At 46.6% G+C, this 21,943-nt stretch overlaps 1 protein-coding gene across 2 annotated transcripts in view; it reads right to left on the bottom strand.

Annotated features, from left to right (window-relative positions):
* The window catches only part of SYNDIG1L (synapse differentiation inducing 1 like), a 93,683-nt gene that overhangs the window by 32,481 nt on the left and 39,259 nt on the right, over positions 1–21,943 (bottom strand). The window contains exon 1 of one of the 2 annotated variants that reach the window (XM_077925608.1): positions 18,084–18,493. The exons of the other annotated variant lie outside the window; for it this stretch is intronic. The gene's annotated coding sequence lies outside the window, so the exon portion shown is untranslated. Of the gene's footprint in view, positions 1–18,083; positions 18,494–21,943 lie in introns of those variants that run through there. 2 annotated transcript variants of the gene reach the window in all.

The following is a 21,943-nucleotide window of genomic DNA, read 5'->3' as shown; positions in this document are numbered from 1 at the left end:
ACAAAATAAAAAAAATCCTTCCAGTAGCACCTTAGAGACAAACTAAGTTTGTTATTGGTATGAGCTTACGTGTGCATGCACACTTCTTCAGATACACTGAATCATAAATCATAAGACAGAGAAACCAGTAGGAGAACACTTCAATCTCCCAGGCATTCTATACAAAGTAGCTGTCTTATTACAAAAGAATTTTAGAAACAGACTTGAAAGAGAAGTTGCTGAATTGCAACTTATTACCAAACTTAAGTAGGGACGCGGGTGGCGCTGTGGGTTAAATCACAGAGCCTAGGACTTGCCGATTAGATGGTCAGCGGTTCAAATCCCTGCGACGGGGTGAGCTCCCGTTGCTTGGTCCCAGCTCCTGCCAACCTAGCAGTTCAAAAGCACGTCAAAGTGCAAGTAGATAAATAGGTACCGCTCCGGCAGGAAGGTAAACGGCATTTCTGTGCACTGCTCTGGTTCGCCAGAAGCGGCTTAGTCATGCTGGTCACATGACCTGGAAGCTGTACGCCGGCTCCCTCGGCCAATAAAGTGAGATGAGCGCCGCAACCCCAGAGTCGGCCACAACTGGACCTAATGGTCAGGGGTCCCTTTACCTTTACCAAACTTAAAACCATGGAGAGACCTGGTCTGAATAGAGACTTTGGATTCTTATCTCACTATACATGATAAAGCTATTTTTAGCCATCTCACCCCTTGCTTTTTTCTGTAAGACCAATTGTAGTCGTTAACAGCCCAACAGGTTTACCACACCTATCAGCCAACCACCCATTCCCACCACCCTTTTGAGTAATACCCCTCCTCACCCTCTCACTATAGATAAGGGTCTGGTGACTTCTGTTTCAGTGTATCTGAAGATCTGTGCATGCAAACGAAAGCTCATACCAATAACAAACTTAGTTGGTCTCTAAGGTGCTACTGGACAATTTTTATTGTATTTTTATGTTGTGAATGGCACCCTAAGATCTGCGGCTATTTTTTAAATTAAAATAATGATTTATTCAGTAAATTACAACACAGTTTCAAGCACATGAAAAGAAACCCAAAATAGCACTCTTGTTAATTACTATTCCAGCTACTTAAATGGTAAACTAATGATTGGGTTCCTATATTAAGAATGACCTAGATCATTCTTAAAGAACAATGCTGTCCCCCAAGCCTGGCAGAAGTTGACACAAACATGGTGTGTGCATGAACCAGGTCTTATCAAGAAAGTTTTTCTTTGAAGTAAGGAATAACTGAGTTGGAGGCTGAGGTTAGCAATTTTAGCAAACTGGGAAGTATAATAATTAGCCCCATTCATTAACCCAGATGGGTCTGATAAAAAGCCTCCAGGGCGAATTAGAAAAGATGAAAACAATTTCAATATGGCTTTTGGAACAAAAGACTACAATAGCCTGATAGGCATAAACAATAGAACATATGCAGGCTTTACATTAAAGACAGGCAAGCAAATTGATACATGCCACGGGCTTGACTTGTGACCCCCTCAGTATGACAAGGATGTAAAGGTTACTGGGAGACATAAACCAAAACCAAAACCAAAATGAAGCTGAGAGAAAATGTGTTTATTCTTGAAGATTGGGGGGTGGGGGCAGGGGGGGGCGGAAACTGAGTTGACTTGGCTGCCTTGCTAGTTCAGTGGTACCTCGGGTTACAGATGCTTCAGGTTACAGACGCTTCAGGTTACAGACCCCGCTAACCCAGAAATAGTACCTCGGGTTAAGAACTTTGCTTCAGGATGAGAACAGAAATCGTGCTCCGGCGGTGCGGCAGCAGCAGGAGGCCCCATTAGCTAAAGTGGTGCTTCAGGTTAAGAACAGTTTTAGGTTAAGAACAGTTTCAGGTTAAGAACAGTTTCAGGTTAAGAACGGACCTGCAGAACGAATTAAGTTCTTAACCCGAGGTACCACTGTAGATGAGAAACAGTGTTATCAGTGGTTCGTATTGCATGAAATTTTCTTACGGAAGCTTGAAAACCTCAGATGACAGTAATAACTGCATTCATCAAGTAGTAACTAGAGACTCCTGGCCAAATAAACCAATCTGTGAAATCCAGCTCTCCTCCATGCCAGCTTGACCTTTCAGCTTCCTGGCTCGCAGTCCTATTATTTCCACATCTCTCTCAGAAACCATCCTGAGCCCTTGTGTTCAGGGTTGTCAGGTCACAGCGCAGACAGAGACATGCTCTCCTGAAGGAAGAGAGAAAGCAGGCACTGCTTCCCTCTCCTCAGCTGCTGTATGGAACAGCTTCCAGCGCCTTCCTCTAAAGTTTCCTAAAAATGAAGCCAATAGGACCAAAATGGTATTAATGCATTCCTGTTTCTTTACTGCATGTGTTGATCAGGTGTTTCTTTACTGCATGTGTTGATCAGGTCTCTGATATGTGGACCCCCCTAAGGAAACACTCAGGCTTTTTCCTGAGAGGTACACAAGAACCTGTCAGCTCACTTTGACCTGAATTGAAACGAAGTCATCCTCCTTTGCCAAGATCTCCATCCTCCTCGTGGAGTTCTTGTTGCTAAGGATGGGACAAGATAGGCCAGCTGCTCCCAGTGAATGCTGAACAGCTTGTGTTTGGGAACTGTATGCTGATTGCATGCATTAATGGTGATTGTTTCCAAACCTCCACCAGCATCTCTGCAGCCGCTTATCTCTGCAGTCTATGACACACATTTGGCCTCTCAGAGAGCTCTAGGCATACACAGGCTGCCAAGACCTTCCTCTTTGCCCATTGTCCTGATTGCAGCTAGTCCCACTGAATGCTTCCACTACATTTAACTGCCTGTAGTACATTTACAACAAGATAAGGTGTTTTTTTTAAAGAGCCACATTAAAGCACATTTAAAAGAAGATCAGGGATCTTCATAGCTCTGCCTCTTTCCATTTATTTTTTCCTACCACACCATTCAAACAAAAAAACAAAACGAAAACACAGGACACATTGAAATAGCTCCCAATTCAGGGATCAGGAACTCTGTTCCAGCGCTTCTGATTCCCCCAAGCTCAGGCATATATTGCCAGAGCTGGTTGCCCATTGTCTACATGAGAGAGCAGTGCTTGCTGTGAATGGCTGGGTTCCCTCGCTAGGCACAATGGCGTTTTTGTCAGGATGCAAAGGTGCAGTTCCTGAATGTAGTGGCAGCTGAATGTCAGGCAGCGATTTAACCCGAACACACTGACTAGCTGCTGGTCAAAGGGGAAGAAGACTGGGAAAACAGCCAAGCCTTCAAGAAGCACCTTGAACATCTAAAGTCCAGACCAAGTCATGTAACAGGATCCCTCCTTCTTTCTCTCTCACACATTCACACTCTAAAGCAGGCTTTGCTGACCTAGTGTCCTCCTCCAAGTGTCCTTTGCCAATGTGGCTGGCACTGCTGGGTGTTATAATCCCAAACACCTGGATAGCACCAAGTGTGAGTCATACAAGAGCAGGGATAATTAAGGGTTAATTATGTTCTTGGTCTGGATGACAGCAGACTCTGGTTGGCTGGAAATTCTAGTCATTTCGGAATTGGTGGTCAGTAAAGAATATGGTTGAATATTGGTCACTAGAAGGACAGATAGTGAAGCTGCAGCTCCAATACTTTGGCCACCTCATGAGAAGAGAAGACTCCCTGGAAAAGACCCTGATGTTGGGAAAGATGGAGGGCACAAGGAGAAGGGGACGACAGAGGACGAGATGGTTGGACAGTGTTCTCGAAGCTACAAACATGAGTCTGACCAAACTGCGGGAGGCAGTGGAAGACAGGAGTGCCTGGCGTGCTCTGGTCCATGGGGTCACGAAGAGTCAGACACGACTAAACGACTAAACAACAACAACAAAGAATATGGTTGAAATTTGGCATATGAAAGGGGGGAAAGTAGTTCTGATGGAGCTTTCCTCCTCAGCGTGTCTGACCTAAAAAAGAGAAAGACCTTTCATTTCTCCTCATATCATATACTGTTTTTGTTCAGTTTTGCTCAGTTCAGTATTACGAGTTTCTTTTCCTCCCTGGACTCCTCCTCTCTTTTATTCCAGCCACTCTGCTGACATCAAGCTGGTGAAGGCTGCTCTAAAAGCTTCCAGGCTAGGCTGCCAGTGACCTCTGAAGACCTTTCACAAATTCAAATTTCACAATGAAATATATTATGCTTGTGGAGCCAGTGCTGTTCAATATCCTTACAGCATAATGCCGTTGTCATCAGAATTCCGTCCCACTGTGATAATGGAGTCGACTCCCTAGTGTGTTTAAGACTGCAGCCTTGATTAGCAGTGGCTTGGATGCAAATATTGTTAATTGTGGGTACATTTGAAGACTTGAGGTAGGGTGGTGGGAGACAGTTTAGGGTGAAACCTTGTGATTGCACAAGGTATTTGCGTGTTCAGACCCAGAAACCTCCCCCCTAAATAAATTCACACTTGACTCAAATTTTGGTTTGGTTTTTGGCAGAATCTAGGCCACAACTTTATTGATTACAGAAAGTGAGTGGTTGCATAGGCTCTGGTTCAGCTAGCTCCCTGCCATGCAGGTAGCGCTGACCCAGGGTTCCAGCATAGGTCAGTCAAGGGTGAACACCTGGATAAGCGGAAAGCCGGGAACAGGCTATCTCCGCCACCCAAATGTCCCCCTGAACTCAGGCATGGGCACAACCCCCTCTCAGGGGTTGACCAAACCATCGAGTCCCTGGATTTCTTTAACGGAATATCCTTCACATAGGGATGGTGAGAGCGTTCTCCCATCCCTATCACCTGAACCAGAGCCTATCTGCAACCTTACAAGTTGTGACGATTTGCAGAAACCCAAATGGCAACAGCCAATCAGCCAAGTGGGGAAAATTCCTGTCATGCCCCTGTCCCAACGACAGACAACACACGACGGCATAGCAAGGTCAAGTGCAAAGCCCTAAAAGTAGGGAGAGGTAGGCGGGTGTTCTGAATGCATGTGCTGAAAAAGGAAGCTCTGGGTCACGTGTATGGGCATAAATAGGTCCCTGGAACCGTTTGGACTGCGTCCCATTGGCCAGATTGTACCCAGCTTCGAGGGACCTACCAATCGGGTGTTGTGGCTGACCAATCGTACCCACCCACAACACAGGGTGTGGGTTTTCCAGGTCTCACCGCAATATGTGCCCTCTTTAAGGGAGGACCCAATTTGGGCAAGATGCAGAGAAAGTGAGGTACGCTTAGATTCCATTGTAATTAACCTGACCGTTATGTACTCAGGTTCGATTGCTTACATGTTTAGGAAACTATGACAAACCAAGACAGCATCTTAAAAAGCAGAGACATCACTTTGCCAACAAAGGTCTGTATAGTTAAAGCTATGGTTTTCCCAGTAGTGATGTATGGAAGTGAGAGCTGGACCATAAAGAAGGCTGATCGCCGAAGAATTGATGCTTTTGAATGATGGTGCTGGAGGAGACTCTTGAGAGTCCCATGGACTGCAAGAAGATCAAACGTATCCATTCTTAAGGAAATCAGCCCTGAGTGCTCACTGGAAGGACAGATCATGAAGCTGAGACTCCAATACTTTGGCCACCACATGAGAAGAGAAGACTCCCTGGAAAAGACCCTGATGTTGGGAAAGATGGAGGGCACAAGGAGAAGGGGACGACAGAGGACGAGATGGTTGGACAGTGTTCTTGAAGCTACCAGCATGAGTTTGACCAAACTGTGGGAGGCAGTGGAAGACAGGAGTGCCTGGCGTGCTCTGGTCCAGGGGGTCATGAAGAGTTGGACACGACTAAACAACAACAACATGAATGTAAGAAAAGCCTGGTGGGTCAGGCCAATGGTCCATCTATAGTCCAGCATCCTGTTCTCACAGTGGCCAACCAAATGCCTGTGGGAAACCTGCAAACAGGGCCCAAGCACAAGAGCAATCTCCCTTCCTGCAGTTTCCAGCAACTTTAGGAGCATTACCATAGCCATCCTGGAGGGTTTTCTAAAATGTAATGCTGTGCACCACATGGGCCATTCCCTGCTAGTTGAAACAGAAGTGACAACACATGGAGATAACATGGGTATTGGGAAATACCCCCCCCCCCCAGTAAAAACAGATCCCGACAGAATTGGCAAATTCTATCAACTGCTACGCTCACAAATGCTGGTCCTACCCCCTAATCATAAAATACACTCCTTAAATAGATATGCTGCCTGCTGTTGCTATCACTACTGTTTCACTCATAAGGCTTTTATTGTTAGCAATTATTGTTATTAATCGATTTTCCTTCTTAGTTAACGTTGTTAAATTGAGGGGCAAAAGAACCTTATGTTTGACAAAAGGAAGTAAATATGCAGTAACTTATCCTTGTTGTCTTCTTATGCCTCCTTAACTTCTTCATATGTTAAGAAAAATGGACAGAACAATATAAATTGCTGATATATATGTGTTTCTAAAATGCATAAATTGCATCCATTCAGATAGCTTTCCCCTAATATATAATATGGCATTTTTTTCTCCTGCCACCTCTAAATTCCATCCTCTATTTTTGCTCTACCCATTGTTCTGTCTTCCTTTCCCTGTATGACAAGGACTATTGCTATAATTGTCTTACAGTACCCATAATACTTTGCTCCCAAGTAATGATAATAACACTGTACATTAAAAGAACATACCAACTACCGTCTATATTTAGTATTACTCTGCTGTCAATTTTACAAGCATACTTTGTATTTTAAAAGCTGCACATTTTCATTTTATCTTTTTGAATCTCTGAGATATGTCGCAAAGATACAAAAGGCTGGAGGATAAAAAGAATTCTTCTATTCAAAGTCGGGGGTGGGGCCTTTCATTTGCTGAAAGTTTTGTAGAATACTCAACTTAGATGAATAGCTGGCGTCCTACAAAATTCTTACTTTTGCGGTGTATAGCAAAAATGAAAACGTGTTTTTCTGGTGGCTCAGATAGTGGGTTCCATAGGAGCCAACTCTTAGGGGCCAAGGTCCCAAAGAAAATATTTGAGGGCCCCCCCAAACAAGTTGATGGGCTTTGCCATTCAACTGGTGTGTGCGCTTTCTGTCGTGTGATCGATTATGTGGGGTGGGGCTTACCTCCCCCCCCACCAATATTTTATTCAAGTTGCCCCCCCCCGGATTGGTTCCTTTCCTTTTCACAATTTTGTGTCACAGGAATGATCCTCACACAACACTCTAAAATTCTGAAGTGAGGAGACGTTATCCGAAACTCAACCTGTGAAAAACAGAAATGTGTGCCATAATTCAGGTCACGGTAGCTACATCATTTTTCCAATAAGGCAAATATGTGGTACTTTCCCATGTTATGATTTTAGATGGTGACCTGAATAGCAGGAACACTTCTGTGACTAAAATAAATAAATAAAATCAATTATTTGATTGATTAAAACTCTTGCGAAATTTGGCATGAATTCAAAATCTGGTAAATTTCTCCTGGTAGGAGTATTGCCCTCCCTAGCATATCAGAACGACAATATCACTCAGAAAAGCCTCTGTCTCATAGGCAGGGCTGGGGATTGTATTGAGTGAGGAAGCTGTTGGGAAGGGGCTCGTGGAAAAGATCCCAGGTTCAATCCCTGATTTCTCCAGGTAGAGCTGGGAAAAGGTCCTGGAGTCTAAAATCCCAAGAGAACAGGAGACAGTGCAGAGTGAGATGGACTGAAAGAGCAGCCAAAGTGGTCAAGGGGATGGACTGTGACTCTCCTATGAAGAACGGTTGCAGCATTTGGGACTTTCTAGTTCTGAGAAAAGGCTTGTTAGAGATGACATGATATAAGTTTATAAAATCATGCATGTGACTTTCTTTAACCTACAAAAGCAAAAAGTCTGTCTAGAAATGCATGCTGCCTCTCTTACTTAATATGTAAAGAATGATTTGATTCATGGGTAGGCAAACTAAGGCCTGGGGGCCGGATCTGGCCCAATCGCCTTCTAAATCCGGCCCGCGGACGGTCCAGGAATCAGTGTGTTTTTACATGAGTAGAATGTGTGCTTTTGTTTAAAATGCATCTCTGGGTTATTTGTGGGGCATAGGAATTCATTCATATATATTTTTCTTCAAAATATAGTCCGGCCCCACAAGGCCTGAGGGAAAAAGTTTGCTGACCCCTGATTTGATTCCCAGAGGACTACATGTCCCAAAGGCACCTACTTTATTTAAGAATGATAAGACTTTTGTTGAGAAATGGGTATCTATCTTTAATAAAATTATGCATGGCCAAAAGACAGTGGATAGTGAAAAGTGCCCCCCTGAAACCCTTTCATAACACTCATGCGGCTGAATGTTGGAAGATTCAGAGCAGAGAAAACATTTCATAAGGCACAGCCTTAAACTATGGAACTCACTCCCACAAGAGGCAACAATGGCCACCAACTTGGGCGACTTCAGAAGAGGATTGGACAAATTCATGGAGGATAAATCTACCAAGGGCCACTAACCACAATTGCTGTACTCTGCCTCCACAGTTGCTGCTTCTGAATACCAGTTGCTGGAAACCACGGGAGCAGAGAGCGATCTTGTGATGGCCTGGGACTTGGAGCCAGAGGACTCTCAGTACACACCGGATCCTTTGCCTCAGGTGGCAGCTGAACCTAGTCTGGGGCCTGATTCTGGAGAGCCCCAGTCTGCACAGGTTCCCCTGCAACAAGCACCAGCTGGGCCGAGTCAGGGGCCTGAGCCTGCCCTGCTCCAGATGCGGGGATTACCTCGTTGCCTTCAGCTGGGCAATCACTTACAGCTGCTCCACTACCAGTTGGGTCAGGAGAGGCTGAGGTGGCCGCTGGGTCTAGTAACTCACCGACGTCTCCCGAGCTGCAGAGACTGAGGTCTGAGAGAAGGAGAGACCTGAGAACTCGCAGGAGGAGTGCTTGCCTTTGGGTGAGACAAGGAGGTGAGTCACCGGGGGATCAGGACCGGTTGTTACCCGACAGGGATAAAAGGCGGCTGGACCCCGCCCCAGCTTGCGGGGGCAACGTTGCTGTTTGCCAAACCCTGCCTGTGCTCCTGTGCCTGACCTTGCCTGGTTTCCTGCCTTGTGTCCTGCCTTGAGCCTGTCGGACTGACTCCTAGTGGAACCCTTGGATTCGGGACCGGACCTGGACCACGGTTCTTGGGTTACCCCTGGGCCCAGCACAGATCTTGTGCACGAATCCTGCTTGCGGGTTTCTGACAGGCATCTGGTTGGCCACTGGGAGAACAGGAAGCTGGACAAGATGGGCCATTGGCCTGGTCCAGCAGGCTCTTCTCATGTTCTTGTATTCTGTTGGTCTAACAGCGTAAGGCAGTTTTCTTCATTCCTGTGATCTTGGAAGCTACAACTTCTCCCTGACTCTGTTTTCTAAGCCTTTCAGCAAAAATATGTTCAGTCCCCCCTCCTCATATATACCTGACTGTCCCCATTTACTAGGAACTAGCCCTGTTTTCTGTTCTCTCTGCTGGTAAATCCCTGTCCCTATATTTGACTTTTGTGGGATGTTTTGTACCATGTCCCTACTTGTCATTCTTCATGGTTCACCTCTCTCCTCTGGCTCTCTTGAATTTAAATCTCTGAGTGGGGGAGTGGCAGAAGATGCAACTTGTCTCTAATGCATATGCATGTGGATACACATGTAAAGACGATAACACTATGCAGCTCACATTCTGTTGAGGATCATTTCATAATACTGATAATAGCTTATGGGGCAGAGCTATTTTTCTAACACACCTTTACAAGAGGAAGAAACATTTTCTTATTTTTTAAAACAGAGCTATCACAGAGTGCATGGGAACAACAGAGAGAAATTTGAAATGGGGAGGTGTGGGCTTCAGATAATAACTCTTGGTATGAATCACAGGGGTGCTAGAAATCTGCCCCTTTTATCTATGACAGTGCTGCACAATGGTTAGAATGTCAGGCTAGCACCTTGGAGTCCAGAGTTCAAATCCCCCGCTCAATCATGAAGTTCACTGCATGATCTTGGGCCAGTTACCATCTTTCAGCCTAACCTGAAAGGTCCATAGAGGAAAGTTGGGATATAAATTTAACATTAAATAATACTGGAAGAGTGTGCATCTTATGCATTTTAGAAAGACAGGATAGATTGGAATTGGGAGAAGCTATGTTCAATTCTGTTCTGCTGTGGCCAGGATGGTTCTGAAGCATCCTAAGATTATAGGTAGTTCTAAAGACTTGAGCAGACAGTGGAAAGCCACCTTGGCCAAGAAAAGGCTTTCTGCCCATGTGTGACATCACCTATAACCAGGGAAATGCCTTATAGACATGTAGTAGAATTTGGTAAAGGTAAAGGTAAAAGACCCCTTACAGTTAAGTCCAGTTGTGAACGACTCTGGGGTTGTGGTGCTCATCTCGCTTTACTGGCCGAGGGAGCCGACTTGTCCACAGACAGTTTTTCCGGGTCATGTGGCCAGCATGGTGAAACCAGAGCGGCACACGGAAATGCCGTTTACCTTCCCGCCGGAGCGGTACCTATTTATCTACTTGCACTTTGACGTGCTTTTGAACTACTAGAAGCTGGGACTGAGCAACGGGAGCTCACCCTGTCACGGGGATTCGAACCACCAACCTTCTGATCAGAAAGCCCTAGGCTCAGTGGTTTAGACAACAGCACCACCCGTGTCCTGTGTGGAATTTGGTAGATTTCAGTAAATAAGGCTTCATTCTGGCCCCAGTTCAGTTCTGTTGCAGCTGGAACCACTTTCACACCACCAAATCCTCAGTAGAATTCAGCAGCACCCCTACAAATAAATGTTGTGCCTTGAGTTAGGGACAGCAGTAGCTGGAGAGGAGACGCAAATCCCGCACTCCCCATTCTCTTTCCATTCATCTCTAATTCCAGGAAAAGGCAGCTGCTAGCAAATGGCTCCAGCACAAGAGAGGCCTCAAATGTCCTTTCTAATTCTGAGATGTGCCAACCCCTATTCACAAGTGCGCGAGGTGTGCTGTGGAAGGCCTGGTGACAAGGAGGTGAAGGCAGTTTTGCCATACAGAGGCAGGCACAAGGAGGGGATGCAGGAGATGGCAGATATGGATTTTTTGAAGGGAACCATCGCGCTGTGAGCAGGCCTCACCGAAGAACAGTGTGATCTTATTACCAGCATCTCTGTCCTTCTTTTCGCTCACCTCCCCACCCCATTACTTTCCTGCTTGTTTTCTTCTTTGCTTTGTTGCTCCTGTGATGGAAGCTCTTGCAGTGAGAGTTTTCTGCTGATTTCTATTAACTGCCCAGCAAGTCTTTAGGTGTTAGAAAAACATTAAGTGATAAAAAAATAAATAAAAAGATTCGGAGATTTGAAACTGTGCCGCCTCATGCAATCTTACTTGAGAAACACATTTATTTAGGCACAGTTATGGTCCTGGCACAGAGACAAACACTGGAAAGCTGACAGAGACTGTAAATAAGCAAGGGGTATTCAGATAAACAGCAAGGAATGGAGGTGTGGGAGGTATGGAGGGTGGTCTGATGTAGCTTCTTCATTAGAAGTCTGGAGATTGGACCAGGAGACTATAATGAGATTCAGAGATGATACTAAATCAGAAGAAGCTGCAAACCTCAGTGAGGATAGAGAAATTTACATGCATCCATCTTTCCCCGAACCTACTAAGGCCAAGGTAGATGACATTTAAAATGATATAGAGTTCCATTCCAACTGGAATACCGATTAATGGCGGTGGGGGAATAAGCATGCTTGAGAACCTCAGTGATGTACAAGAGAAGGGAACCTCATGGAACAGAGAGAGATCTAGCCCCAGGTCATTCATTTCCCTAGTCATTTTGCAACAAGGCTATGTTGAGTGCTGTGAAGGCAACAAAGGAACATGAGAAGCTGCCTCGTACGCAAAGACGTTGCAAAAAGTCCATTGAGTTCAGTACTTTCAAAGTGATGCTCAGTGGCTCTCCAGTTTCAGACAGGGGTCTCTCTTGAACCTGGGGCCTTCTGCACTCAAAGCAGCTGTTCCGTGACTGAGCTTTGGCCCTTCCCCCTCTCTGTAAAATGGGGTATACATGGTTACACTTAGCAACCACCTTTTTGGTATAGGAACTAGTTACGAAAGGGATTATTCCAGTTATGTGGAAATCCAGCAATATGTTGACTAATCTAGAATAAATCATTGGGGTGGTGTGATTAATCAGTTCAAGAAAGAGTTGTTTTTAAGAGAAAATAATTCAGGAAATATGAGAAAATATATTTATTTTCGGCTTATTCTCATAACTGATATGAGTCTTGTGGGACACTAGATATCCAGTATGGTCTAGTGTTTAGAGTCTTGGACTAGGACCAGGGAGACCAGGATTCAAATCTTATTGGGTGACCTTGAGCCAGTCATTAATTCCCAGCCTGCCCTGCCCTACAGGGCCCTTGAGAAGATAAGATGGAGGAGGGCAGGACTATGAATGCTATTTTGAACACTTTAGAGGAAAGGAAGAATATAAATGAACTAAGTAAGTAAACAGGTAAATATGATAATGTAGGGATACTTTATTATTATAAAAAAGGCTGTTTCGAGGGCAATGCACAAATTGATGGATTGTATGCTGCATGTCATTACAGCATCCTGCTTTTCAAAATGAAGTAAAATATAATTAAAATAATAGCACATTAATAAAACTCCACACATTATGCATGTCCAGAGGGGCTGATTGATTAAACTTTTCATTGTGCCTCAGATCAAAAGCAAAACAAAGAGAGACAGAAAACCAGGCTCAGATGTTGCATTTGTGGTATGATAGAACCTGAGGAATGATGAGGAGAACAGAGGGTGAAGATAAAGCAAAGTTGCTTTTCACAGAGGGGCTGTGCTGAGCTCTGCATCCATGAATGCAGTAGGCGCTGCCAGTGCTTCCTGGACAAGGTGTCCTCTGTATGGGACTTCACTAGAAGTGGCAGCAAAAAACATGACCTCTCCCCAAATAGCAGATTTCCCAAGCCCCTGTAATGTAGCGATAACAGAAAGCTGTTACACCCAGTCAGGGGTAGTTCGCACTTATATGTACACCTCTTAATTTGCTGTAATGATTCACAGCTGAATGTGTGAACAGACTCAATTAACAGCACTGAACCTAAAGTATATATGAGCAATGCTATGATGCTGGCCCTGTGATGACTAATTCAGTCTCACCCATGCAAGCTGCAGCTTCATGCTTGTGTCATCAAGTTACAAAAATGCAAATGTAGAGGAGCATAACCTCTGGGAACGCAAGAAGCTGATTTTCACCGACTGAGCCCAGCATTTGTCCATTCTGATTGACAGAGGTCTTTCCGCTCACCTGTTACCTGGTTCTTTTAATTGGGGGCATCAGGGATTGAATCGAGGATCTCCTGCATGCAACACAGGTGCTATATGGAATCCCACAGGAATAGAAACCTCACAAAATATTCGCTTTTGTGGCTCGTTCACATTCCTCAGCTGCAGTGCAAATGAGGAAAGGAATAGCTTACACTCTTCTGGAACTACAGAAAGGCTTGGGCGTATATTCGCCACCTCTGCATTTCGGATTCCCACGTGGGAAATACAGTCAGTTCCTTAGGATTTGGTGTCCTCAGCTTTCATATTTTTAAATAAGTCATTATGATTACTAACCGAAGAGGTTGGAAGCATAAAGCCAAAGGTTATTGGATCAAAGGATGGCTGAATGTGGCTTGCAATGGCCAGAGTTTTTGTGCTCTGTACAGCTCCTTCCACTTCCCCCACATTTATTCTGGACATTCTCAAAGTGTTTCTTTCCCTTTATCTTCTTGTGCTTTGCACCTGAGTGGTTGAAATTGTGGGTCTTAAGAGGAGAAAATACTTAATAAATATATATAAAAGTGTAGACCTTTTTTACGGCACATAATGTAGGCTTCTTTGACGTGTGAGGGTCGGCTTGACTGGAGTTGTCCAGAACTCATGGAGAGCTCTGCCCTTAGCACTGACCCAACAGAACTTTTATGTCTCTCACATCTAAAACCTTCAGAGGCAGCTGCCTTGATCTTAGAAGAAGAAGAAAAAAGGCTGGGGAATAAAGCAAAACTGACACTCAGAGATTTGTCTTGTAAAAGTGCTTGTAATACATCTCTCTAGGGAAATAATTTCCCAAATGCTCAAAAGACACTGCAGAAGGAAGGAGCAAGGAAGGCTGAGACAGACGGGAAGAGAAAATTAGATGACGATTTTCAGAGTGATGTAATTTTGGGAAGAGGTTAGTGCAGGAAGGAAGGAGGATACAGCTGTGGGAACTAATGATTGCATGCAAATGCAGGCAACAACCCCCATGATCCTTCTCAAAAAAAAACAAACACTTTAATCTATCCCCTCACCTCTTTAGCTGCACCCCACTACAGGGGACCAATCATGTCTTTGTCCTCTGCAAATGTCATTTGGAACTTTGCCAGGGGGGATGCCTTGGGGGTGTGTGATTTGAATTCAAAAGAGGGGTTGGGAGACAGAGAGTTAAGGATGAGCAAAGTGTTAATTTCTCCATCAACCAGCAGCAAAGTTGTTATTTCTGGTTCTTGGAAATTTGTGATGTGCTTACATCACCACCTGCCCGCTTCTATGCCATTGGTGCAACCTCCCCAAACACACCTCATGCCATTATCCTGAGTTAGGTGGGTCTGCAGAAGATGGGTGCTTGTGTCCACGCTCCCCTCTCCCTGCATTCCCAGCAGGATTATGGAATTCCCGAGCTGTGATTGTTTATGTGTGCTACAAAATTGAGAGGCCGATGGCATTTTTGACTCTTCAGCAAAGCCAGAACAGCCAATTCATCCCAGGTTTCAAAAGTCAATTAATTTCCATGCTTCTAACCAACCCATTAAAGTATCACTGAATCGAGATGCTATTTTTAAGAACATTTCATGCCAAAAGAAAAGGGAGGGAGAAAAGGAGTGTGGAACGGTTCCTATGAACCAAAACCACTCATTGTTTGAAAAGCCATTTTAGACATATTGCCTAGAATAAAAGAGATTTGTGCGGCTGACTTTAAACAACCACCTTTCACAGGAAGGCAGTTCTAACAAAAAAACGATTTAAACTCCACGCTTAAGTCCTGCAATTAATTAATGAATCGGTGTGTGACAATAAGGTAGCCAGCATGAGAAATCAGGACTAGGCTGAGGGATGAAAGGAGACACAGTTGGGAAATACCTACTTTGACTGCAATGAAAGATCCCACCCTCATCTGACAAGGCAATGTTGTTGTTGGGGAATATATTGCAAGATGCAGAGGTATTTAAGCAGAAACTGGACAGGCTTCCGTCAGCGATGCTGTAAATTCTGGCACTGAGCAGAGGCTGGGTGAGATTACCTCAAAAGTCTTTGCTAGTTCTAAAATTCCTGTGATTCTATGTGTCCTTCATGAGCTTATGTCAGCATGACACTAAAATGTTGTCAGGCAGACCTTAGTTTCCTACACCCAAAAAGGCAAGGTGCTAATTTACCTCAGAGTAGCTACCTGTCCAGCCCTAAACAGTTATGAGAGGTTGTTAAGCAGAGATAAGTGGGACTCTACCCTAAGGGCAACTGCAGCTTATGTTTAGGGCAGGGGTCCCTGATCTTTTTGGACCAGTGGGGGCACATTTGGAAATCTAAGAAACTGTCATGGCCCTCCACAAAATATCCATTTCACAGAAGAAAAACTGGTGATGCTCAGACCTCCCCAAAGCGATAGACAGGAGGTCTACATTCTCACACATGAACTGACAGAGATAAAAAAGCAGGAAACACCCCTCAAAAAGCAGGCAGCACCCCTTAACTAAGCAACAACAACCCCCAAAATCCTCATTTAAACACACACACACGGGAGTGGCAGAGGCCATTGGCAGGGATGCTATATTGTGGACCCCAGGTTTAGGACAAGACAGAAAGAGGCAGCAACTGCCCTGGAGTAACTCTAACTAATTTGCCTAGAGGAGGAGTAACCAACATAATCTGTGCTAGATGTTGCTGGACTTTTAACTCCTATGTGCCCCAGAGAGTATGTCAAATGGTCAGGGATGATGGGAGTTGTAGAATCATAGATTTATAGAATTGGAAGGGACCGCAAGGGTCATCTAATCCAACCCCCTGCAATCCTTAGCCTAATGTGGGGCTGGAACCCATGACCCTGAGATTAAGAGTCTCCTTCTCTACCAACTGAGCTAGTTATAAAAACACCTGAAAAGCAGCACATTGACTACCACTGGCACAAAAAGATGATGTCTCCACCAGCCGCCAAGTGACACTGAGTCTCAGAACAGGTAAGCCACAGCTTCAGATTCATGGCTTCATGGGGCAGGGAACATATTAGAGGTCTGGCCGTGGGCCGAACGGCAGTGAAAGTGCAGGAGAGAGACATCCGTAACACAGGACTGGAGTTTTCACATCTCAAAGTGCCTTTGAGCCTCCCTCGCACTGCATGTGCGCATGAGTGGATGTAGCTCATGCCAGCCAGAAAGCGGAAAAGAGCCATTTAAAAAAACCGAATATACTTTCCAGCCAATATTAGTTAATATTACATTCCACATTGCAGGCCAATTTGAGCAAAAAGCCATTTAAAACCTTGGGTATAGGAGTGCCATAGACTGGAACGACAGATGGCACACACTCTTTAAGCATCACTGCCACACAGAGTCTGTCCCAAATTCTGATGGAGCCTAAAAAGGATGAAAGCAGGTGAAAATGAGAGTGGCTCTATCCGAGCATCCCTTGTGGGACCTGCCGTGCCCAAGCAGACCCAGGCAGCCCAGGCTGGAATTGCAGCAAACTGGGCTTTGCTCCAAACTTGTGACAGTAAAGCTTTCTCAGTTCTCAGCCAGCTTTGTCTCCCTTCCTGCTTTACCTCTTGGCTGCTGTCTAAAGAAGAGGTACCAGTCCAAGAAAACACTTCTAGGTAGCTTGTAAACACTGATTAGAGGAAAGTCACGCCTGGGTGATGACTGCATTCTGCATCCAACTTAACTTCTGTGTCAGGCGTCATCTCCTGCCAAGCACAAGCAAATGTCTTCAGAGATGAATGGCACCAAGAGTTTGCCTTGGACCACATAGGTTCAGATCCTCGCGTGGAGGCAAAATACAGTGGATCACCTTGGGCTAGTCGTCCCGCTGCCTGACTTACCTCTGTGGGGGCTTGTGCAGATAAAATGGGATCACCTCCCTGCTCCCCCCTCGCAAAACCCTTTGTATTCCTAAGCCTCAAGGGACCCCTTCCCAGCCCTCCTGAGTGAGAAGGAGGGAGAGGCATTGTTGTTCTTCCCTCCGCGGGAGTCCTGCCTTCTCCTTGGCGGGGGGTGGGGTGGGGTAGGCGCTTTCCCTCAAGAAATTCAAAGTGCCCAAGATGAGCAGCCACCTCTTCCCCCTCTTAGAGGGATGCTCAATCCTAAACCCGCTTACGCAGAAAGAAGTATTGTGAAGGCAAAGGGGTTTCATTGTGTAACCCGGAGCGCATCGACTCCCATTAGGCGCTGCGGAACTTCCTCGCGTGGAAACATGCTTAAGACCGGGGGGGGGGGGGGTTCATGTTTGCCACTGCCTGACTCTCCTTCGAGTCTCTCCCTCTCTCCCCCCGCGCTCCTGTGGCGCCCGGGCAGCGCGAAGTTCAGGCAGCCGCCGGAGCCGGAGGAGGAAGCGACCACAGCAGGTGGCTCTCTCTCCGGAAAGTGCAGCCCAACCGTCCGGGGAAAGGCATTTCGGAGGCAGGGAGACCCTGCCCAGCTGGGGCTGCCTGTCGAGGACCAGGAGTCGTCCACTCGACTGGTCTAGCAAACCCAAGACGCAGAGATTGTCCCTGCGCCCCTCACCAGGGCATCGGGGCGCCTGAGAAGCCTGCCTTCCCAGTGGGTTCCCCCGACAGCCGCTTACCTGGGAGCAAGTTCAAAGGGGACTCGCTTCTGAGCAGATGCGCACACGAGGGCGCTGTCCATGGGGCGTGCCTGGAGGAGCCACATATTCCCCAAACTTCATTCAAAGAGTCGCCCATTCGCCCTCAGATCCCCCCCAGCCCACCCACATATGATAGGCTGCTCCCACTCCGGGACCCCCGCTATTGCTCTCTATTTTCGCTTGGCCCAATACTTTGGAGAGGAAGGCGGCGGCACTCGGGAGGTCCTCGCCGTGCGCCTCGACGGCACGCGCCCCCGGTGGGGGAAAGGTGCTCTCGGGAGCCTTACCTGAGCCGAGGAAGCTGCTTCAGCCGCCGAGTTGGAGGGAGCCGAGCGCAGGCATCCTTGTCCCTCCCCCGGGCGCGGCCGATCCTCGCCTCGGGGCCCCTGCCTTCGGTGGGGAGAGCTTCAAGTAGGCGGAGGGTCAGCGTCCGGGAAGCAGCGCCGCGGCGCAGGCGGAGCCAGAGCTGGAGATGCGCCCTTGCGCGGCCGAGAGCGGCGCTGCTCCGCACAAGCCTTCAGCTGCAGCAAAGCTTCCCTTCGCTTGCGAGCCGGAGACCCCCGCCGAGCGGAGTGTCCTCTCCTCCCGCCTCCCCTCCTCCCCCCCAGGGGGGGAACTGCGCCGCCAAAAGGGGGCTCCGGCTGCCTCTCTCCGACTCTCCCTCTGCCCCAAGCCAGACACTTGGCATCTCCCCTCTAACCATCTTCTCCCCTCCCATTTCTCCAAGCCCCCCCCCACTCCGCAGCCCGCCCACCCTCACTGCCGTGGCTTTTTCCTGGTCAACAATATGTCATAAGCTCAGACAGGGCGGCACGGAATGTGAGAGAACCACCAGCTTGATTCCAGCAATAAGATTTGTTTTGTTTTGTTCCAGATCTGAGCCCTTCATTTCTAAACCCAATCTGATGACTGGGAGATATTTGAACAGCCCAGTCCCTAGGCTTGTTTACTCTCAGGCATAAGACTCGCTGTCTTCCATGGGATAGTTTCTCCGAGGTAACTGTGCAGAGGATCGCAGCCCCAATGCCTCATCTGTATATTTTCGGAACCATTTAATTTATACCTATGCTTATTGGGGGGAGTTAAATAGGACAGCATCTCTAATCGATCTATAGTAATAGATGGATTTAAAAAATAATAATTAAAACTGTATTTATTATAACGTGTTCTTACTTGGGGCTGCCAAGTAAGGGGCTGAGGAACTAGCTTAACTGCCCAGGTTCAGCTCCAGATGTTCTCGCCTGGTCTGAGACCGGTTGGGGTTTTGGGAGCGGGGAGGGCTAGGCAAATTTGAATTTGTGCGGCTAAGACTGAGGGATGGTTTTCCTTTTTAAAATTGTGTTATCTTCAATACACTTCCAAAGGTTCCCAAAGCAAACAGTAAATTAAACTGTTAATTTGAGCCTACAATCTTAAATACAACCGACAGGGAATAAATCTTACTGAACTCAGTGGAACTTATTTCTGAATGGACATGCATGCGATTGCCCTGTAAGCTGCAAGCCTATGAGCAGTTACTGGGGAGTAGGGCCCACTGAGCAGAATGGGGCTTACTTCTGAGTAAACATACCTAAATTTGGGTTCCACCATAATCTCCAATCGATTTGCAGTGCTAATGATCAAGCAAGGATATGAAGAATGCACTTGTCACTCAGTCTGTGTGCCCAATGGACTGATACACAAACTACAGACCATTTTTAAGACCTTTCTTCCCATGTTCTGCACCCCAAGGTGGGTGAGAGACTTGGGATTTTGTGAAAAGGGCCAACTGGATCCCTCTGTAATTGCTGAAAACCTGCTGAGCATTCACCAGATTACCCCTTACTGTGATGCTGTATTAGTCTGGTAGATAAGGGAGTGGTTGAGGGCTAATTTACCCACTCCGTGTAATCTCTCTGCCAGTAAAAATTAAGAGATGCTTCCGCTTCCACTCCCCGCACCAGTCTGATTTTTGTCTAGTCTGAGTAGAAATGTTTAAATCCCTGTGGTATTGAGCAAGTGACATGCTCTCCCACCCCACACTGAGGAAAAAGAAAAGACACCACAGGGCAGCCTTTGCCAACCTGGCGCCCTCCAGATGTCGTTGGACTACAGGTCCCATCAGCCCCAGCCAGCGGGGGCTGATGGGAGTTGTAGTCAAAGAACATCTGGAGGGCACCAGGTCCATAGGGGAACTTCCATACAGAGGAGCGCTTGATTTTGTGCACTTGAAACAGAGCAACATGACGACAGTCTTGCTGGATCAAGCAAAGATGAGGCTCGTATTCTGCCTCTGATAGCCAGATATCCCTGGGAGGTTTGCAGAAGTTGTGATGATATATGGACAGTAAATTGGGCACCAACAACTTTCAGAATGGGTTAAGTTATATGCACAGAGGATGGAACCATCAGTAACAATTAGCTATGTCAGCTAAGTGGAACCTCAGTGTTCAGAGCCAGTGCAACTCTCTGCTTGCCAGATGCCAGGGGCAAAAGCAGGGCACGGTGGCCATAGAGACCCTAATTGATTCACTTTCAGCATCTGCTCACCAGGTGTTGCCACAGAATGTGGAAATTCCCCTTTTGGATAGAGATTAGTTTAGTGATATGCAGCATATGGTCTCCATGATTAAGATATCACGGTCAGACCCTGACATCTCCCATTTAAAGGATCAGGTGGTAAGTGATGAATAGGGACTGAGCTAGGCTGGTAGAGTAAAAGTGATTTATATGCGTTGTATGTGTGATAGAACATTGTGCCACAAGATGGCGACGTGGAGTCCAGTTTTCCTCTACCCGTTTTCCCTGTTTAAATTTACAACACTGAAACGTTTCTTTGACGTCTCTAGATACAGCTAAAGAACACTGGATCTGAGATGCTGGGGTGTCACCGCCAGAAAAAAATGATCAGTATGGACCAATGAATATCAGGGGCCTACCAATGTGGTGCCAACAGGTACACAGGCAGTTGCAAAGGCTGCCCCTGGGGCCCACAGTGTCTCCCCAAACAGCTGAAATTAGGCTTGAAAGAAGCATTTTGGTGCAGTCAATATAATAGGCTGTGGTGTATGCTTGGCTGTGGTGTGTGTGTGTGGTGCCCACAACAGTTCCTCCAGTGTGCAAACATGCCCACAGACCCCCCAAAAGGTTGGCATCGCCTTGCACCATAACTATAAGGCAACTTTGTATGTTCCTGTCACAGCCCTAGCTCTCATATCCACGGTAAGACTCTGTCCTCCATAAATTTAATGCAACCCTTTCCTAAAGTTGCCTTCAGCATCATCTCAACTTTTGAGAATCCATCTCATAAGTTAAATTATGCTTATTGTGCGAAGAAGCGCTTCATCCTGTCTGCCTGTAACCTATCCCCAATCAACTGTGTTGGGTGACTCTTCTTCCTACAATTGCAAGAGAGGGAGAAAAATGCCTGCCTGCCCACCTTGCGGGTCCTCTTCATCCATCATTCCATTCATAATACCTGGAAGCAAGCCAGGGAGACTGTGCCTGATCCTCGGTGCTGATTGTTGTCTGTCCAAAGAGCAGACTGGCAATGAGCATGATCAGCTGGGTTGGATGGCAGAGTCCCAAACAGCAAATGTTGCAGAAAAAATCTGGAGCTAGAAGCTGGTACCTCTTTCTTGTAATACTTATGGTCTAGCGCTACATCAGCCCTGGGCTCTGCTACCATCTGGAGAGGCCCTAACTTGACAGTGTATGATATTTCTCAAGGCAAGCAACACTTGCCCCTTCTGGTACATCAGCTTTGCCATCAAGCAGCCCCTGGGTCCATCTGCAGCACTTTCTGCTTCCTCTCGCTGGAGAGATTAGCCTGGAACCTGGACCAGACCATCAACTGCCAAGGGGGCGAAAGACTGTGCAGATCAGCGAGAGGGGCTGCTTGTGTGGGGGTTAGCCTCTTTATCATCTGCCAGCCCCAGAGTCCATCTGCAGCTCCTTCTGCCCCTTCCATCTGGATGAAAAGACTGGCATCTGTACTGTGCCAGCAGCCGCCAGGAGCTAGAAGAGGCTGCTCCCCTCTAAAACACCCCCACCCCCAAATTGCACCTTCACATGGATTTTAAGTCTAAGCCACTTTGCAGGCCAGTCTTGGCTGAAAGGCCAGGTGTATCCAACATATAATAACTTATCACTGTGTAGCAGTGCTCTG

Source organism: Podarcis muralis, chromosome 1 (genome assembly GCF_964188315.1).
Source record: "Podarcis muralis chromosome 1, rPodMur119.hap1.1, whole genome shotgun sequence".
Classification (NCBI taxonomy): domain Eukaryota; kingdom Metazoa; phylum Chordata; class Lepidosauria; order Squamata; family Lacertidae; genus Podarcis; species Podarcis muralis.
This window is presented reverse-complemented; position numbering and strand designations above follow the sequence as displayed.